Source organism: Calliphora vicina, chromosome 2, assembly GCF_958450345.1.
Source record: "Calliphora vicina chromosome 2, idCalVici1.1, whole genome shotgun sequence".
In the NCBI taxonomy this organism is placed as follows: Eukaryota; Metazoa; Arthropoda; class Insecta; order Diptera; family Calliphoridae; genus Calliphora; species Calliphora vicina.
Window position 1 is genome coordinate 122,871,967 of NC_088781.1, and position 19,030 is coordinate 122,890,996.

At 31.2% G+C, this 19,030-nt stretch overlaps 1 protein-coding gene across 1 annotated transcript in view; it reads left to right on the plus strand.

Annotated features, from left to right (window-relative positions):
* LOC135952185 (discoidin domain-containing receptor 2-like) overlaps positions 1–19,030 on the plus strand; it is a 284,912-nt gene that overhangs the window by 206,314 nt on the left and 59,568 nt on the right. The gene's annotated exons all lie outside the window — the stretch shown is intronic.

The window sequence follows — 19,030 nt, forward strand, 5'->3', positions numbered from 1 at the left end:
CACATTACGTTCTCTTTTTGGATCACATACAAATTGTATATAGTCCCGAAGAACATTTTTTTTAAACATGAAAAAATATAGGGACTTTTTTGGGAAAAAACTTAAAAAGATCGAGTTGAATTAAAAACAAATAAATAAATAAACATATGTACACTAGAGTGCTCCAAGATTGTATGGACGAAAAAAACTTTCTAGGTACAGGCTGTCCCCCCCTCTAGAATTGTTCTATGTATTGTATAAACACGTTGTGTAAAATATTAGGATGATAGGATAACGTTAACTGGTGGCGCAACGACGCTGAAGTTTTGAGGTGCATTTACAAGGGGAAAATATGCAATTTTTTCAGTTTTTGTAAACATTTTGCCATTAAATAATGACTTTTACAATTTAATTTAAAATAATCGAAATATGTACGTAATTGTCGTTATAATAAGATATAAAAGACAAAAATTGGTGAAAAAATTTTAAAGTTATTAAAAAATCGCCAGGCCATTAACGTGTCTCAGGCCACTAGAACAAGACATTTATGAACAAAATTAACATATTTTGAGAAATATTAAAATAAAAGCTCATTTTTACTTAAAATATATCCATATTTACTTGTATATGAGTTTTTGTCCTCGTAGGATACCGTTAACCTATTCGCTGGTATGACCAAAAAAATTAAATTTTTTTAACGGCAGTTTCAAAACTACAATTTCAAATTTTTAAAAATTTTGTTCATCACATGGGGATTTATTGACAACATAATAGGGAATAAAAATGTGAAAAAAGTATGTCAATACCTCCTATAGTTTTTCCGTACCTGCGATATAAATTTTGCGATTTTCGAGAAAAACTAATTTGTTGGCCATATTTTGGGGAATGACCAGAATTTCCTTACTGTAATGATTTTTAAGTAAAAGCTATTCAGAATAATATAGTCCAGGTAATTTTAAATATAGTCTGAAAGTTTTACTAAAATCGGAAAACCTTAACCCTTAAATCGTGAAGGTCAAAAGTCAATTTTTTCAATATTTGGAATTTCTCATGGAAAGATAGCGAAATATTATATATTTTTTGGCCGATTTTGATGAAACTTAAGAAAAATATAAAATGAAGTCTAGTATTCACAATAACAATACAAAAATGGAAATTAACCCTTAATAGCACTTGGGGTCCAAATGACCATCAACTTTTAAAATCACGAAAAACACATTAATTTCGATCTTCTTAAGGACTATTTATATTTTACATATCAGCTCATTCGGCTCATAAATGGATTTTTGGCGATTTTTTTAAAAAAATGTGAGAATTAAGCATAAGAGTATTATTTACAACTTTGGTATCTTTGGTGACCCTCACTGAAATTTGTCGGCAAACATTTTCGTAGAATATTTTAATCCTTAAATATCGTTTTTGAAAGGACTTTTTTTTATCTTCTCGATAAAGGGGTCAAATTTCACCTTTTAACTCTAACAATAAGAATTTTCTCAGACATTAACTTACAACATTTTTATCATTTAGTGTCATGCTGCCTTCGATCAAAAAATGAAAACTTTGAAACACAGTAAAAAAATAATCAGACCAGCTGGGCTATAGTTTATTCTACCAAAATTATGTACTCAACATGCCCTCTCAGAATTATAGGTTCGCTAATTTGTTCCAAAATTTGAATCTTAAGTTTCAAAATAAAAATTTATAGCTTATTTTCATTTTACAATAAAAAAAAATTCAATATACCCAGCAGAAATTTGGTAATGACTTGCAATTACTTACGACGTACTTTTCAGTGAGTATTTCACACCGAAGTAGTTTAGTAAAGTCTAGTTTAGCAACATTTCCTATCACGTCCAAAATTTCACCGTTATTAGAATTTTTGATTCTGAGTCAAATAACGATTTTTTTTTGCTTTTTTGGGCTTTATTGTTCAAAATATTATGAAACTTAATAGCCCCGCCCACCCAAAAGTAGGCGTGACCGAGAATAAATGTGTCGTTATTTTACTCAGAGTCAATAAATCTAATAACGGTGAACTTTTGGGCGTTATTTTAATTTTTTTTTTGCTAAAATGGACATAAGACATGTATTATTATATATCTCATAAAAAAAAAACTGCTTTAAATTAAAGTAACATAATAATTTTTCCTGTATGTAGACACTCTTGGGCTACTGTATATTAATTTTACCAAATTCATAATCAAATCGTTATAAACCTTTAAATGTTTACATTTTTGTTAATTCAATTTGATTTATATTTTTTCTTCATTTAGTGTAGATGGGGGATCATTCGCCATAGGGGCACATCTGTCAACACCGAATAACTTAAAACCGAGTAACCGATATAGTTACATTATCATGTTATGTTTTCGTTTATCAATTATTTACCATCCCTGAAAGTTGGAAAGTTTAATGTTCTCTTGATAGTGAAAATTCTTTACTTTCGGGTGGGGTTATACTGGTCAGCAGTTCATTTAAAACAGCTGCACGAAATAGTAGTTGCGAAAATTGTTTTATTCCCTCTTTTGTTGAGACCAACACATGCAGTTTCCACGAATTCAAAAACAATGGCCACCAAAATTTTTTTGATCGTACATCAATTCTATAGTTAGCTAACAGATTGTCATGTCCAGTCTGGTGTTCGGTTTTGGATCCACACTGCCGTGATTTGTCTCTCCAGCGATGCCGTTTGTCATCTTCTCTGGGAGTTGGGCCCCTTCATAATTTGACGATGAACAGCCATAGAGTTGTACGTTGTAAAGATATACGTTTAATGCAGTCAAACACCATGCCTTCAATTCAAAAGGAATAGGATTTCCTTTAATAAACTTCTTACAATAATGCCTACCGAAATATGGAATCATTTCCTCATCAAAGGCTAAATTGTGAGCTACTGAATATATCTTTTAGATCAATTTTGCTCTTGTCAAATAAATTAATGTATCGTTTTATCATTTCGGCACGATTTCATGATAAAGCTTTATAAATAATTTCAACACCAAAATATGGGTCATTTGACCAGTATAGTTTCCATTCTGATAATTCATGAAAATCCAACAAAATTTTTATATCATGCGGCTCAATAGACAATGGCACAGTGGTTTAGAAACTTTTTTTTGGGAAATAATTCGGTATCTCGGGAACTATTGGAGATATTATTACAAAATTTCACATGGTTAGAGCTGAGGTGTTTTTGAGTTGAATTACATTTGTTCAGCTTCCTAGGGGTAATACGGGCCAGTTTGTGCCCCCTCAAAGTTGGTCACCTCGGGTCTCAAAATTTTTAAAAAAATCCCCAAAAATTCATGATCCGAATGAGCTGAAATTTAAAATATAAATATTAAATTTCAGCGATTTTTTTAAAAAACGATTTTTCCTAAAAAAGTCCCTATATTTTTTCTTTTGTAGAAACAAATTTTCTTTGGGACTATATACAATTTTTATATGTTCCGGAAAGAAAACTTAATGCAAAAGCATGTAAAGTAAAATTGGGCTCACTTAAGCGGACACAGTATCCCCCAGACCTATCCAAACTTGGACAATTTTAAAAAAAATATTTAGGTTTCAGTAAAAAATTCTAAAAAGGCAAAGCACCGATCCTCGAAAAAGTTCCGTATTTGTATAACCCTATATGTTGTTTAAATACTTAGAAAGTTGTTTTACTATCACACGGTAAATAGCGTCACAGTAGGCACTTTTCTAAAAAAACTCAGTTTTTGGAACAATGCATTGTTGCATACTAAATTCACTAGTCAGCCTTAGATATATAAGGAATTTCCCTTTTTTAGAATTTAATGCGAATTAAGCGAATTTTATAAATTTTGCCTAATTTGCTACACATTTCTGCCTATTGGTAAGTAAAATTACCACAAGGATAGGTGATAGTTTTTCAAGTGTTTAGGTAAATTTATTTGAATTATTTTTTGTACGTAATAAAAGTGATACAAATTATTGCTTATAAACAGTTTACTGTTAGTCAATTTAACATTTTATATAATTTGTATACTTATCTCAAAATATGTCCAATTTTGGAGGTTGTCGAAAACGTTCGCCAAATACACATAAATTAAAAAAAATAAATATCCTCCAAATTGTTTTTTTAACACACTAAATTAAAACGTAATTGAAAGAAAAGTTCACTTTTTTATATATTATTAGCTTTAGAGCTGCTTAAAGAGCTGGTAAGTGAAATTACCGGCTGGGCAATAATGGGTTAAAGACAATTTTTAATAGATTACTTATTTAATACCCTATATGAGAGCGAACGTGATAATGACTTATTTAAGTCTCCATTTGATAGCGAACATGGTAAGTACTTGCATTGACATCACCATGTTAAAGTAATAAGTAGTGACGAATAAATATATTAGCATTTTAACTCATTACTTTGCAATGTAAAAAACGAGTAAGTTTTTGCTGGTTACCAAAACATATTGGACTAATTTAGGCATATATAGGCTGTAATTATTTATTGATTTAATTCATTCTCTTAAAATCTGCCTCGCTGTTCCACAGCACCAAATTTACATGTACGGCTGAATAAGTTTAATATAAATTTTGGGAATTGTTATTTTTTTTTCGTTCGTTGTTTGATAGTGCGAAAGTGTTGATGTTTTCATTGAGCCTTTCCGTTGATAGCATTCATAGCATATAGAGGAACATAAACACTTGTATACATCTTCATACTCAGCCGAACACAACTGAAGTATGTGAAGTATTATTGTTTGTCTTGGGGGCTGCTCTAGCTCTTGAAAGCCCATTGGCGTTGGAGTAGTGAGTGCTTCGATAAACAAAACAAACCTGTACAGATACAGATAGATGTTGATGGTGATGATAGTGATTGAAGTGTTTCATCTTTACGTTTTTTGGTTGGGGTTTTTATTGAGTTGTTTAGTTTAGTTTTATTTGTATTTTGTAGTGTTTTTTTCTTCTTTGGCTTTGCTTTGTTTTGTTTTTGTTAAACAAAGCAATGTTTTTAATTGAATTTTATGAGATTATTTAAAATAACAAAAATACTTGGAATTTAAAGGGTTTTTTTAGGTTGAATATTTATTGTCTTTATTTGGTGATGAGTTTTTTTTTTGAATTGAAGTGGAGTTTTTTCTTTTTTTGTTGGAAATAAATATTTTTCTTTATAATACTTAAAGTTTAAGTTGTTTACTTACATTGCAATGTAAGTATATATGAAGACAATACAAATCTACCTAATAATCTAAATGTACAAACAATTATGACAAAATACTTGATATTAAGGTAAACAAAACAATTATGGTTCAGCTGAAAAAAGAAAGGTTTATAATAATAGAATAATTAAGGGAGTTATATTCGGCTGTGTCGAATCTAATATACCCACCGTCAACATAATATGGTCACTGATTATCCTGCATTTTTATAAAAACATTTATCTACTTCACCCGATTTGTTTAGTTTTATGAGGGTGGGTCAATAAGTCCGGAACTTTTTGAATTTCCTGGCTCTTAACAGGCATCTGTCAGTTGACTCCTGTCAAAAATATGTGTCATTTAGTTTGTGTTTGACAGTCATTGATAGCAGAATACTGCGTGGCGTGAGGAGAAATTGGAAAAAAGTGAAAAGTTTGCTCCATTAATTTCAATGGTAAACAAGTGGTTTACTGAATCTCGTTGTGGCCGTAAAAGCACGGAAGATGCCGAACATTCTCGACGCCCAGTTGAGGTCTCTATACCCGAAACATTTGAAAAAAACTCACGATATGTTGTGGCCGATCGGAGATTGAAAGTGGCAGAGATTGTGGAAGCCACAATGACCACTTGGGTATGATAAAGATTCGGGTGCAGAAAAGGTATACACATGTGCAATTTCAATAGGAAAAATCCAGGAATTAGGCTCCCTCTTCCGCTCTTAGCACCTAAGAAATGCCTCGGCGGAAAGACATTTAACACCAACGATGAAGTCATCTCACAAAAAATATCTATCTTGATGACCTTGACCGATCTTATTCTTTGGAAGGGATAAACAAATTGGAGAAACGTTGAAAAATAAAATAATATTTTATCTAAAAACCTGTGTTTAATTTTGTGTAGATAAATAAATGATGATTTTTGAAATGGGGCCATGATCAAATATTCACAAAATCCAGCAGTTTGATTTTTACATTTGGCTGTATGACTTAAAAATCTGAGATTTTTTAAAATTTTTATTTTTTATTTTGATACATTTGTACAATATCAATTTATCAGCTCTCAGGGGATGACCCCTGCTCATGCAAAGCATTGTGTTGGAACTAGGAAAATAGGTTATGGGAGGCAATTTTTGTAGAAATTCGATTTGAACTTTCCTACATTGAAAATGACAGGAAGTTTGTTCCACCAACGTACAGTACGGCTAAAGAACGAATTTTCCCTGTTATGCGGTTTAGTGGCCTATCGACCACAAAGGGATGTGTTCTTGATGAAAAACGTGTATTACGTAAAAATCTGCGGGTATCAGGAACAAGTTCCCTAATTTCATCACAAAAAATTCCATTGTAATACCTATAGAATAGTAAAACGCAGCCCACATTGCGACGATTCTCCGGATACCCTCTCCTGTACGTGGTCTAAGAGTTCCAAAATAGACTATGAAGCACCGACTCATACATAGGAGTTGTATTGCATTTTCGGTAAATAGTGAGGTGATCAGAAGGTGTGAAGTAATTCCTACACTTAAATGCTTCTTTCGACACTTTAACAATGTGTCATCACATTGCATTCTCATGCCCAATGTTTCCACAATATTTACACCACCCATAAATACAGATGAAGCGACATGGTCTGTCGTTTGATTTTGTGTCTGAGTCTTACGAACATTGAAAGCAACCATATTCGCATGACTCCATTCAGATATTATCAGAAGGTTTCGTTTAATGAAATCATTCATGTTTTGCCTCATTGCCACTATCTCCGACAGACTTGGTCTGTAACTGAATGAATATGAATGGCAAATATTGCTGTCATCTGCAAAAGAATAGATCAAATTCGAAGTTTGACGTTAGAAAAACAAGAAAAAGGGTAGGAGAAAGAACGGACCTTGCGGTACGCTTGAATTTATCTTGAACTCGTTTGATGATATCCTATCTGTAACAACTCGTATAGTGCGATCTCTAAGAAAGGTCGATTTAAATCGAGTGATGTTAATACCGAAAGCAATAAGTTTTGACAAAAGTGCACAGTGCCAAACTCTATCGAATGCCTTGGAAATATCTAGAGCCACCAATTTACTTTCGCTAAAACGGTGAATGGAACGACACTATTTTTCCAATAGGAAGGCTAGCAAGGCTCCCGTAGAGCATCCTCTATGAAAGCCATACTGCCAGTCGTTAAGTAAATTGTTGGACTCCAAATATTTAACCATGTAGTTTATCATACTTTCCATGACTTTGGAGAGTGCAGAACAAATTGCTATAGGACGGTCATTTTTAGGGTTTTTAGGAATTGGCTTGACATTAGCAACCTTCCAACATACAGGAAATACGCCGGAATGATATTAAGTGCTGAAAAGGTTAGCTAATGGACCAGCGCTGGTATGCCATCTTGCCCAGGAGACCTATTTTCTTTGAGATCCGCTAAAAAGTCATTTCTTTCGAGTGGTTGATCAGTTTTTGGTCACTTTCCAGCAAGTAAGAATTACTTGCGAATAATTAAGCTAAAAGGTTTGCTTTATCGAACGGGTGAGTGAATGTTTGGAATTGAGGAAATACAATTATCCTTTACTCTTTTAACGAATGACCAAAAGCTTTCACTACCCCTGGGAGCAGTAAGAACTTTAGTACAGAGGCTTTGCCCGTATATAGCTTTTTCGAGCTCCGCGCCAAAAGAACTGCTCATGAAGCCTAGAACGAATCAAGCCTATTTCGCATACTCTGTTCCAAAGTGAAGCGTATCCCAGAGAGAGCATTCTGCAACGATCGAAACAAATAGTAGTCGGACGGGGCTAGCTCTCGACTATAAGGCGGGTTCGCCCAAACTTCCCCACCACTTCTTTCAAAATTGTTTTTAACAGACCAAGCGTTGTCAAGATATAATATTACTGGGGGTTTTTCGACCAATGCACACTTCACACGATTCACTTGCGAACAGGTTCCCAGCAGCTCAAAATGACATATAAGTTATTAAATACAAAAAACTGCGTACAAAAAATCTATTGTAAATCCCGCATTTTTAAGTCACACGCCCAACAAATTTAAGACCTTACAACGAAAATAGTGCGTTGTATTAAACAAAATACTGGTTTATCTGATAATGATGGAGCCAAATAATATAAACCAGTCATAGTACAGCACGAAGGATACGCTTGGATGCTGGCTTACTGTCATATCGTAACACTAAATATTCAAAATAGGGGAAATTTTTAAAGTTAATACAAATTATTTTTCTAGGATTCCCATTTTATAAAAAAATTATAAAATTTTTAAATTGTTTACTGCTGTAAAACGGTCTCGTTTACTTTACAAAATGTAATAACTGCCTTATCATGAATGATGAAGCGTATGTGAAAATGTACTTTCAAAAGCTACCAGGACGTAAATTTTATATTGCAGAGAGCTGCGGGAATGTAAGTCAAAAATATAAAAATGGGGCATTTCATGTCAAGTGGACCAACTTTTGAAATCGATGTCTTCCGATCGGGATGAAATTTGCACCAAGGTTAGTTCTATTGGATAGTAACTCAGACACAATTTTTTATCAAGATCGGTCGAGAACTCTCTGTCAAATATTGACATTTTGGTCAAACAGGGGTTTTTTCTTATCCATGTAACTTATTACCTATTGTTCTTAGCAAAATGTGTCCCAAATAGTTTAGATAGCTCTTTCTTCAATCTTTCGAAAAAAAATATTTTAAACAAGTAAGAGTACTATATTCGGCCGTGCCGAAACTTAAATACCCTCCACCTAAATATGATGGTATAACAACTGAAATAATATAACAATTGCTAGAAAGACTAGTTTACGCAGAAGATATTTTATTTCAAATGTACAAAAAATTGTATCTAATACAGCAATTTATAATTTAAATTTCTATTAGAACGTATGAAATTTAACAATTTATATAAATAATAATTAGTTAATACGTTTGGATCAACATTTTTCCCTGATAACCTCAAGTGAATAAAGAGAGTATAAAAATAGGTATACAAATATATTTGGTGAAATTTCAAAATATTTGGTTGTGGGACTTATATGGGAGCTATGATTTGATTGTCATAAAATATTGTAACGTGATTTTTATGGACTTATATGGGTGCTGTGGCCAATTATGTACCGATATTCACAAAATTCAATATTATGATTTTTGAATACAAATTACTGATCTGTGTACTATATTGGTTCAATATATGAAAGCTATGACATATTATGGTCCTAAGTATTTGAGGGCTATTTTTATAGAATTTCATATAAACAACGCTATTAACAAAAGTGGACCATATATGGGAGCTATTCCGAATTATGGACCAATATTTAAAAAATCTTGTAGCAAGAGTCTTGGATACAAATTACTGATCGGTGTAAATTTTGGTTCAGTACAGATTTTTTTGGATATTTGTGCAGGTTAATGTGTTTTCCTGAAGTGGTTCTTATATGGAGGCTATGACCAAAAATGGGCCTACCATCATAAAATTTGGTACATCGATTTTTGTATATATTGAATAAATTGGTTTCGAATTTCAACCTGATAACTATATTTGTAACAAATTTATGAGGATTTTAGTGATTTTCGGGAGTGGACCTTATATGGGAGCTATGGTTAAATATGGACCGATATTCAAAAAATTCAGAAATATGATTACTGGATCCAAATTACTGATGTGTGCGTTATTTCATTTTGATATCGATATATTATAAATATTTTTAAGGTTAATATCTTTTTCGGAAATGGGCCTTATGAGGAGCTATGACCAATTATCGGCCAATCTGCCTAAAATTTGGTACAGTGATGTCTGTGTATATGAGTATTATTTTTGTCGAATTTTAGCATGATAAAGATATTTATAAGAAATGTATGAGTACTTAACTGATTTTCGGAAGTGGACCTTATATGGGAGTTATGGTCAAATATGAACCGATATTCACAAAATCCTGTAGTATGATTTCTAAGTATAAATTATGTATCTATGTAAAATTTTGTTTTGATATTGATATTTTTTAGATATTTATGTAGGTTAATGTGTTTTTTGGAAGTGGTCCTTATATGGGAGCAATAACCAATTATCGGCCGATCTTCATAGAATTAGGTACAACGATTTTGGTATATATGGGGACTATTTATGGTGAATTTCGCCTTAATAGCGATATTTATAAGACATTTATGCTTATTTAAGTGATTTTCGGAAATGAACTTTATATGGAGGCTACGGTCAAATGTGGACCGATCCACAAAAAATTTGGGGTTGTAATTTGTTTAAGCTCGAAACTTAATTTTCCTGAATTTTGTGTGGATACAGCAATTTTGTAGGCATTTACAGACCATACAACCATATTTCGGGAAGAAATTTGTATGGGGGCTAGGAGAAATCATGGACCGATTCTTATAATTTTCGCCAGAGTTAGTCCCTTTAACATAAAAATAACGTGTATACAATTTTATGGTATTATCTGTAATATATTTTCACAAATAACGAAAACTATGTTAAAATTATCAAGTTTTTTTTTAGGTTGTCTCACATTTTGGTTCATAACTCTGGTTCCACTGAACAGATTTTGCTGATTTTCAATACCAAACTGCTTAGGAGAACAATAAATATTTTTTTTGCAAGTCTACCAATTTTGTTTGCCTATTTTGGACGTGAGCGTGTTTTACACAGACAGACAGACGGACATGGCTCAATCGACTTAGAATTTCATAAGGATCAATAATATATATACTTTGTTGGGTCTCAGATGAATATTTCTCAATGTTACACACGGAATGACAAACTTATATATACCCTCATTCACCACTTATGGTGGTGGAGGGTATAAAAAAAAAATTAAAAATGTTTAATATTTTTTTTTCCGAAATCAAAAACTTTTTTGACTTTTTTTTAAAATGGGCCGTTTTTTTTTTTCTTAAAATAAAGCTCAGATATTTTCATTGAACACCTATTTGGTCGCTTAGTGGGATGCGAGTTGGATATCTATCAAAATAAATATTTTTTAACTCAAGACTTTTTTGACTTTTTTTTTGCAAATACGAATTTTTTTTCAAAATGGGCCCTTTTTTAAAAATTTTTTTTTAGTCAAAAGAAAGTTTAGGTCCATTCCTTTAAGATATTTTTAGTCCCTTAGTGGGATGCGAGTGGGATATCTATCAAAATAAATATTTTATAACTCAAAAAATACAATTTTTGAAATTTTTTTGCAAAATAGAAATTTTTTTACAATATGGGCCCTTTTTTTAAATTTGTTTTGCTCAAATCGTATTTGCAAAAAAAAAAGTCAAAAATTGTAAGTCTTGAGTTAAAAAATATTTATTTTGATAGATATCCCACTCGCATCCCACTAAGCGACCAAATAGGTGTTCAAGGAAAATATCTAAGCGACCAAATAGGTGTTCAAGGAAAATATCTAAGCTTTATTTTAAGAAAAAAAAGGGCCCATGAAACGCCCCATATATAAAAATGGATAAATTTGGTAAAATGGTAATGCTGTGGCAAGCTATTTGCAGTTGCGGTCTTATGAGTGCTCCGTTTGTAACCTCTAAAACTATGACGTCGGATATTGACATTAAAGAATGTCATCAAAAACGTTTGCTACCATTTATTAGTCAATACCATTCTTCAGTAAAGTTTTGGCCTGATTTGGCCTCCTGTTCCAAAGCTGCCATGAATTGGTATCGAACCCAATTGTCCCCAACTTTGGCCAATTGAAAAATATTGGGCTATTGTCAAAGCTAAGTTAAAGAAAACTGGAAGCGCTATTATCGACATTAACAAAATGTATTTGCTTGGTATAAATATGCAGCACATGTGGACCGAAAATTGTGCAAAAGTTAGTGGGTACCATTAAGTCAAAAACTAGAATTTTTATTAAAAATATAAATATTTTACTTTTTTTTGCTATTCATAACTGTTAGTTAATGGGATTAAATTTATGGTTGAACATTATGAAATCGCATGATTCTTTATGTAGATATTAAAGCTTAAGTGAACAATGCATTATTACTTATATATATAAGTAAAATTCTGGGTCGAAAGTAATAAGTAAGTATCAGATATTTATGTAGGTTAATGCGATTTTCGAATGTGGTCCGTGTATGGGAGCTCTGACTTACTATGAGCTGATTTTCATATATATTAAGCTTATTTATGTCAAATTTTACCCTGATAACGATTTAAACAAAATATCGTTTTGTGATTTATTTTTACAAGGAACTTGTTTTCGCTGAATTTTGTGCGGATACTGTTATATGCTTTAATGTACCATATATAGATATTTCGAGAAGAAATCTGTGTTGGGGCTGGGAGAAATAATTCTTACTATTTTCAACATAGCTTGTTCTTTCTTCATTTTGGTCCTTAACTGTGGTTGTAATTGACCGATTTGTCACATTTTCAATACCAAATATTTCTGATCAACTCAGAATATTTGAGAAAACATCAGTCTGCAACTTCCTTCATCAAAATGTCATAAGGATATATTCTGGGGTATATAAGTTTTTATTTCGATATCTTACAAACGCAATGACAAAATCAAGACACCACCCATCACTTTGGTGATGGGTAAAAATAAAAAGTTCGAATGAACTAATCCTTATTTCCATTGTCGAAATCAAAATAAATTTAATCACTTAATCACTTCGTTAATGAATTCATTATGAGTTAATTCATAGGCATAATTTGTATCTAGCTTGTTATGCCTCAGTGCATAAACTTATTATTATATAATTCAAAATCTTTATAACGCAATTAACCTTTCCCCAATTCATTGTTTAATCCGCCACAAAAACTATAACTTTATTTCACGAAAACCTCATTGTTTCATTTTATAACCTAATTTAAAATTTCCCAACAAATAAATAAATAAATTTTGAAATCTTTTGTTAAAAACCACCTGCATTTTATGTTTGAAAACCATGAGAGGAAGTTCATTTAACAAGCATATCGGAAAGAATCTTTTTTTTTGTGTTTAATACTAAAATTATGAATTAATTTAATGGATCATAACTTTGAAATGAAAAATAAACAAAAAAAAAACTCACACACAAACGTGCTTTAACCAAAAGTATTGTAGTTTTAAATTTTATTATCTGATTTTTTGTTTTTCTGCTTTTTGTGTTCATTCAACAAACCAAATTAAGGTTTATTATGCGATCAACACATGCATATTAATGACATTTTATGACGTATGCATAAAAATAGTTATTATTACACTTCATTTCCGCTGTTGCCGCCATCAAGTACTTACATACAAACAAACATATGTATGTATGTTTTACTCATATGAAAAGCACCGTCTTCATTTTCCTACGAAACAGACAAAGTTAAAAGAAAAACAAAAGAAAAATATGTTTTTAAAAAAAGATAAAAACTTCCGTAAAAAAATGCATATTAAGACAGCAGCAGAAAAAGAAGAACTATAAAAACAACTTATTGGCCATATATGTCGGTAATTATGTAGGCAGTATATGGCCAATAAGTACACAAATGGACAGAGTTGACCAGCACAACGACGGGCTGACTCATGACTCAATGATCGACCAAACCAGACCAGACCAAATGGCCACTATATAAATGTGATTTAATTTAATTGTTAATGCCACTCAGATTGTTTTCATTACAGTCCAGGCGGGCGGGCAGAGTAAGAACAACAAAAATATCAACAACAAGCAGAACAAAAACTACCACAATAATGACACAGATATTTGGTTGTTGCTTGTACAAGCACTTAGTTCATGGTAAGACATTACAAACATGGCTTATTGGCACCTGTTTAAAACAGTTTTCAAAAATGTATTTAACTGCATGGGTAATACAAATTCTTTAAGAGTGTTTTTTTTCTTAACAATTTGTAATTACATGGTGGTTTGTTTATCTGTTTATTAGCGCAAGATATATTGCTAAAAATGTTGGCATGTGAGGTGTAAATCAAAAATTGGAACTGAATTCTGGTGGCTTGTATTTTTTTGGGTTTTGAAATTAAAGAAATCAGTGACACATATCGGTAGTGCATAGATAAACAAATATGAGTGCTATATTCAGCTGTGCCGAATCTTATATAGACTTCACCAAGATAAAAAAAAAAACAATTTGTGGTAAAAAAAAAATTAGCTATTTTAAAAAAAAAATCTTGTTAATGAAATTTATTGGGTAAAAGCAAGCGTAACACAACCTTCCTGGAAAACTGAAGATGGCTTTTTTGAGATATCCTTTGTTTAAGAACGATTGTCTATGCAATATTTCCACCTCGTTGAAATGTCTTCGAAAAACATTGTCTGCCAGATTGTGTCAAAAAATGGAAAGTTAACAATGTCTCTCTTGAATAATTTTGGTGTTCACTAGGAAAAGAAGAGCCGCTAGGAGACAATATGTGAAAATATAGCATTTTAAAAAGTAAACTACCGATATTATTCAGCATGTTTAAAAACGAATTCGATTAAAATTCGCTATCTCGGGAACTATGGGAGATATTGTTTGTTCAGCTTCGTATGCTAATGAAGGTCAGTGCATAGCCCCTCAAATTTGGTCACCTCGGGTATCTTTTTGCGTGCAATGTATGGACGTCAAACTTTTGAGATATTTATTAAAAACGAAACATATAAAAATGTACATTAAATTAGGACAATAAAATTTAAAGTGAAGTGTTTAGTCCTCTTTTTATAATTATTTTTATTTGTCTCCCTCACGGAACTTCAACAGTAGTCTCTTATCCCAAAAACCTTGATAATTCCTCTCGAAAAACTTCAAATCTTGATTGAAATGCTCTCCATGTTCGTCACTCATGTGTCCGAGGTTTTCCGGGAAAAAATCCACATGAGAATGTAAAAAGTGAATTTTGAGGGATATATTTACACCCATCAGTTCAAAGTTATGTAATAAATTCGCAACAATATCTCTGTAATTTTTACTTTTCTTATTCCCCAAAAATTCTTGAATAACAAGTTTAAAAGAATTCCATGCTGCATTTTCAACATCGGTTAATAGACACTCAAATTTTGTATCAACCAAAATTTTTCTTATTTGAGGATCCACAAATATCCCTTGTTTTAGTTTAGCCTCAGAAAGACTCGGGAACATGCTGCATAAATATTGAAATACTGGTTTTGTCTTATCTAAAGCTTTTACGAAATTTTTTAATGTAAATAATCATTTTGCAGTGTTTGTGTTATAGGAAAACCTCGATTTAACTGAATAATTTTTCCCCAAATAAAACAAAAATGGTCTGGGTTTATTTTACACTTTCTAGAAGACATTTTAAAGTAGTTTTTACTTTAGAGTTTTGTATTTAATAGCGATTTATTAACGTTTATCTACAGGAAAGATGTACTTTTAAACAGTATTTATTTTTTTCCCGTTATTTTTTTTTTGGAATTTGTCAAAAGAATACAACTCTGAAAGTATCTAGTAGCTTCGCCAGAGTGTTGAGTACCCAAAGACGATGTAAATACTTAATTACTACAATTCGGTACACTACAGTATGCATTAGTAGTACTCAGGGCAGGTGAAAAATAAAAACCCATATATCTCAATATTTTGACGTATAGGTGGGAAACAAAAAATGGTCAATTAACTAGCGTCCCTAGCTCTTCTCAAAAATATAAGTTTCATTCCATGAGCAAACAAAAATGTTTGATTTATAGTCCCGAAGAAAATTGTTTTCTTTTTGCATGTTCCAACTGTTAGCAAGTTTTTTTATTTTATTTAGAATTTTATGACCAATATAGCTGATATTTTTAAAATAAATTTTAACCTTCCGTAAGCCCGCCATATCTAAAAACCCATAAAAAGATTGAGCAAAATTAAAAAATTAAATCAATACACCTAAATATCTCTTCAACTAATAGAGACAATGTACACATGTAGTATTTTATGTAGACCTTCTCAAGGACTATTTATAATTTAAATTTCAGATTTTTCGGATCATAAATGGACCGAATTATTTCCAAGAAAAGTTTCTAAACCACTGTGAAAGAGTAAAAGCAAACTTTAACAAGTTCGTTATTGACGTATTTGTAACCAATAGAGACTTCTACACACAGAAAACAGATTGGTTAACAATTGGTTGCAATTATGAAAATGTAGTTATATATACCGAACTTTAATTGATATTATTAATATTTGATGAACTCTCCAGATATTATGTATTTAAGACTATAAAAACATAACCATAATGGAATTAGTAGTGCTATTATTGTAAAATCAGTTGTATTAACCAATTTATACATTCATCGAAAATAATAAACAGATTCGGAATAGACAAACGAATTCAATTCTGAATAATAGTTTTCTAAACTAAATGTTGATGATTGCAATCGTAATAAATATTATCATCATCATGTTTTTTAATAAAACTATATATTCAGTTACAGTAATCGCTTTACTATTGTGATGATATCTAAAATTCGGTTGTGAAAAAAGAAAATTAAATTCGGTGATAGCAATCGAAAAAATGGTAGATTAGATTTGACATTTTAGAAAAAATTATTTTCACATTTAAATAAAAATTTTAAATAAACTATATTTGTTTATAAATTTCTAATAATTCTGAAACAATATTTTTAGCAACTTAAATATAAAATAAATTGCGTTAATATACAGAATTCACTGATCTACATCAGCATCATAAGAGGGTAAGTTTTATATTATAAATATTTTTGGCAAGCATGATCAGTTTATCAAATTGTTTGTTAATTTTTATTCATGATAATCGGAAAAATGCAAAAACCCAAAAACTAAAAGTGTTTTAGCTTTGAATCATGAAATATTCCCCACTTTATGCGTACGTGTGACAAAGCTGCTTCTGTTACGGTGAATGGAGAAGGAACTGGATTAAATTTAATTTCCTAATTGCCTAGGACTATTTATGTAAGTTTTGTTCCATTTCTGCGTTCAAAATATGTTGTATATTAGAAACATCTTTCTTTTATTTCAGACAGGACAGCAATTGTCTACGACAACTTTCGCACTTATGTCTGTAAGTCTGCGGTGCAGATTGTTAATATAGCAATATATATGTAAATGAAGTAGAGTGCCATTGACAATATCGGTCCAACCATCAAGAAATAAAATGAATTCTCTCAAAAAATCCATTCCAACATCAAATGCGATCAAAAATGCAATAAGCATCAGTTCTCATATCTTGGATGTCTTAGAAATTTGTTTTTTATATTATATGCAAATAAAAACATAAAATAAATCATAAAATTCTATGAAAATGATTATAAATACATTTATTTTTATTGGTCCATAATACTAATATTTACGTTCTTTATCACCGAATTATTTTTTTAAATGGTTACGTGTATCATATTTGTACTAAAATTCGGTCACAAATACAGTTTTGTGTTCTAAAAATATGTTGTTAGTGATCGAAATATTCGGCAATTACAACCAATTTATATGATAGTACATGCAACCGACCAAATTCGATTGGCGACAAATTCGGTTGTGATTACGAATTTGTTTTCTCTGTGTAGATACCATTCTGGGGAACAATATTGTGAAAATAATATACTTCTGTAGATTTGTGCGCCAATTTTCTCGATTTTAAATAGCAACCGAAACGCGTCTATAGCGGATATATTAATGCATGAATCATGTATGTAAGTTACATTTTATACAACGACAAATGTGTAAATATATTTCAACGGGACGTATGTACTTTTATATGTTTTTTAGTACCAGAATAACGACAAGAAATTACTGGGCCGCAAAATCTGTTCACCAGGAAGACAGAAACGGGCAATCGATCGAAAATTTTTAATGTTTACCTGTCTAAAATTTACACAATCGATACAGCCGATGCAGTTGAATCCGGGATCTATATCTCAGTATGTCGATCATCGGTGCTCTCTAACGATATATAACCACCACTAATATTAAGTAAAAACCATTTACTTTGTTCTCTCGATTTGGGTAGTTTTATATTTTCTATTACTAGAAAATATCATTGGAAAGTTTCACTTTGCAAAATTCATACATTTAATTGTTATCAGAATCAAAATAAATATCTTTATTTCGAACAATGTTTTCATATATTTAGTTCTAAAACTTTTTACCGTTTTAACATATTCTTCGATATAATTATATCTATAAGACATTTATGTTGGTTAATGTATTTTTCAGATGTGATCCTCATATTACCAATTATCGGCCAATTATGTAGATTATCGATATCGAATTTCAAGCTGATTACTATATTATATATATTGTAAATATGGACCGATATTCATGAATATTATTGTGTTTTATGGACAGATTGATCTCCACAAAATGCGGTACGGCAACTTTCATATACATTAGGATTATTTATGTCGAATTTTAACCTAATAATGATATCTACAAGAAGAACTTTAACCCATTAACGCCGAATGGGTAGAAAAATATCCAAAAATATAGCAATTTTAGAAAAACTCTAGGAGAACGATATCAAAAATCTTTTTTTGGAGTAGATAAAGTAAGAACATAACTACTTAAAATAATTGTTTCGATAATATCAGGTCATTCCTTGGGGGAACTAGTGGGCCAAAGTTGAGCAATTTTACAAAATCACAAAATTCGAAAATAAACGGCTCTAGAAAACGGGGGAGTGGAAGTCACTCATGGCCTCCATGTGTCTAGTAGTCCTAGATATCCTCTATCTGTAAACAAAATAACCAAGTGATTAGACACACTTTCCTAAGCTACTAGTACGATTTTATGATTTGGGTATAAAAATATCAACTTCGGCATATGTGGGTTCTAAAACATTTAATTTTTCAAGTAAAAATTTAGTTTTTTCTTTAGAAAATCATAATAAAATCATTTAAAGTTATGAGAATACATGATTATATAGAATATTTAGATGGTGAAAGGTTGACACAACCTAATGCATTAAACACATTCAAGACATCAGGCTAC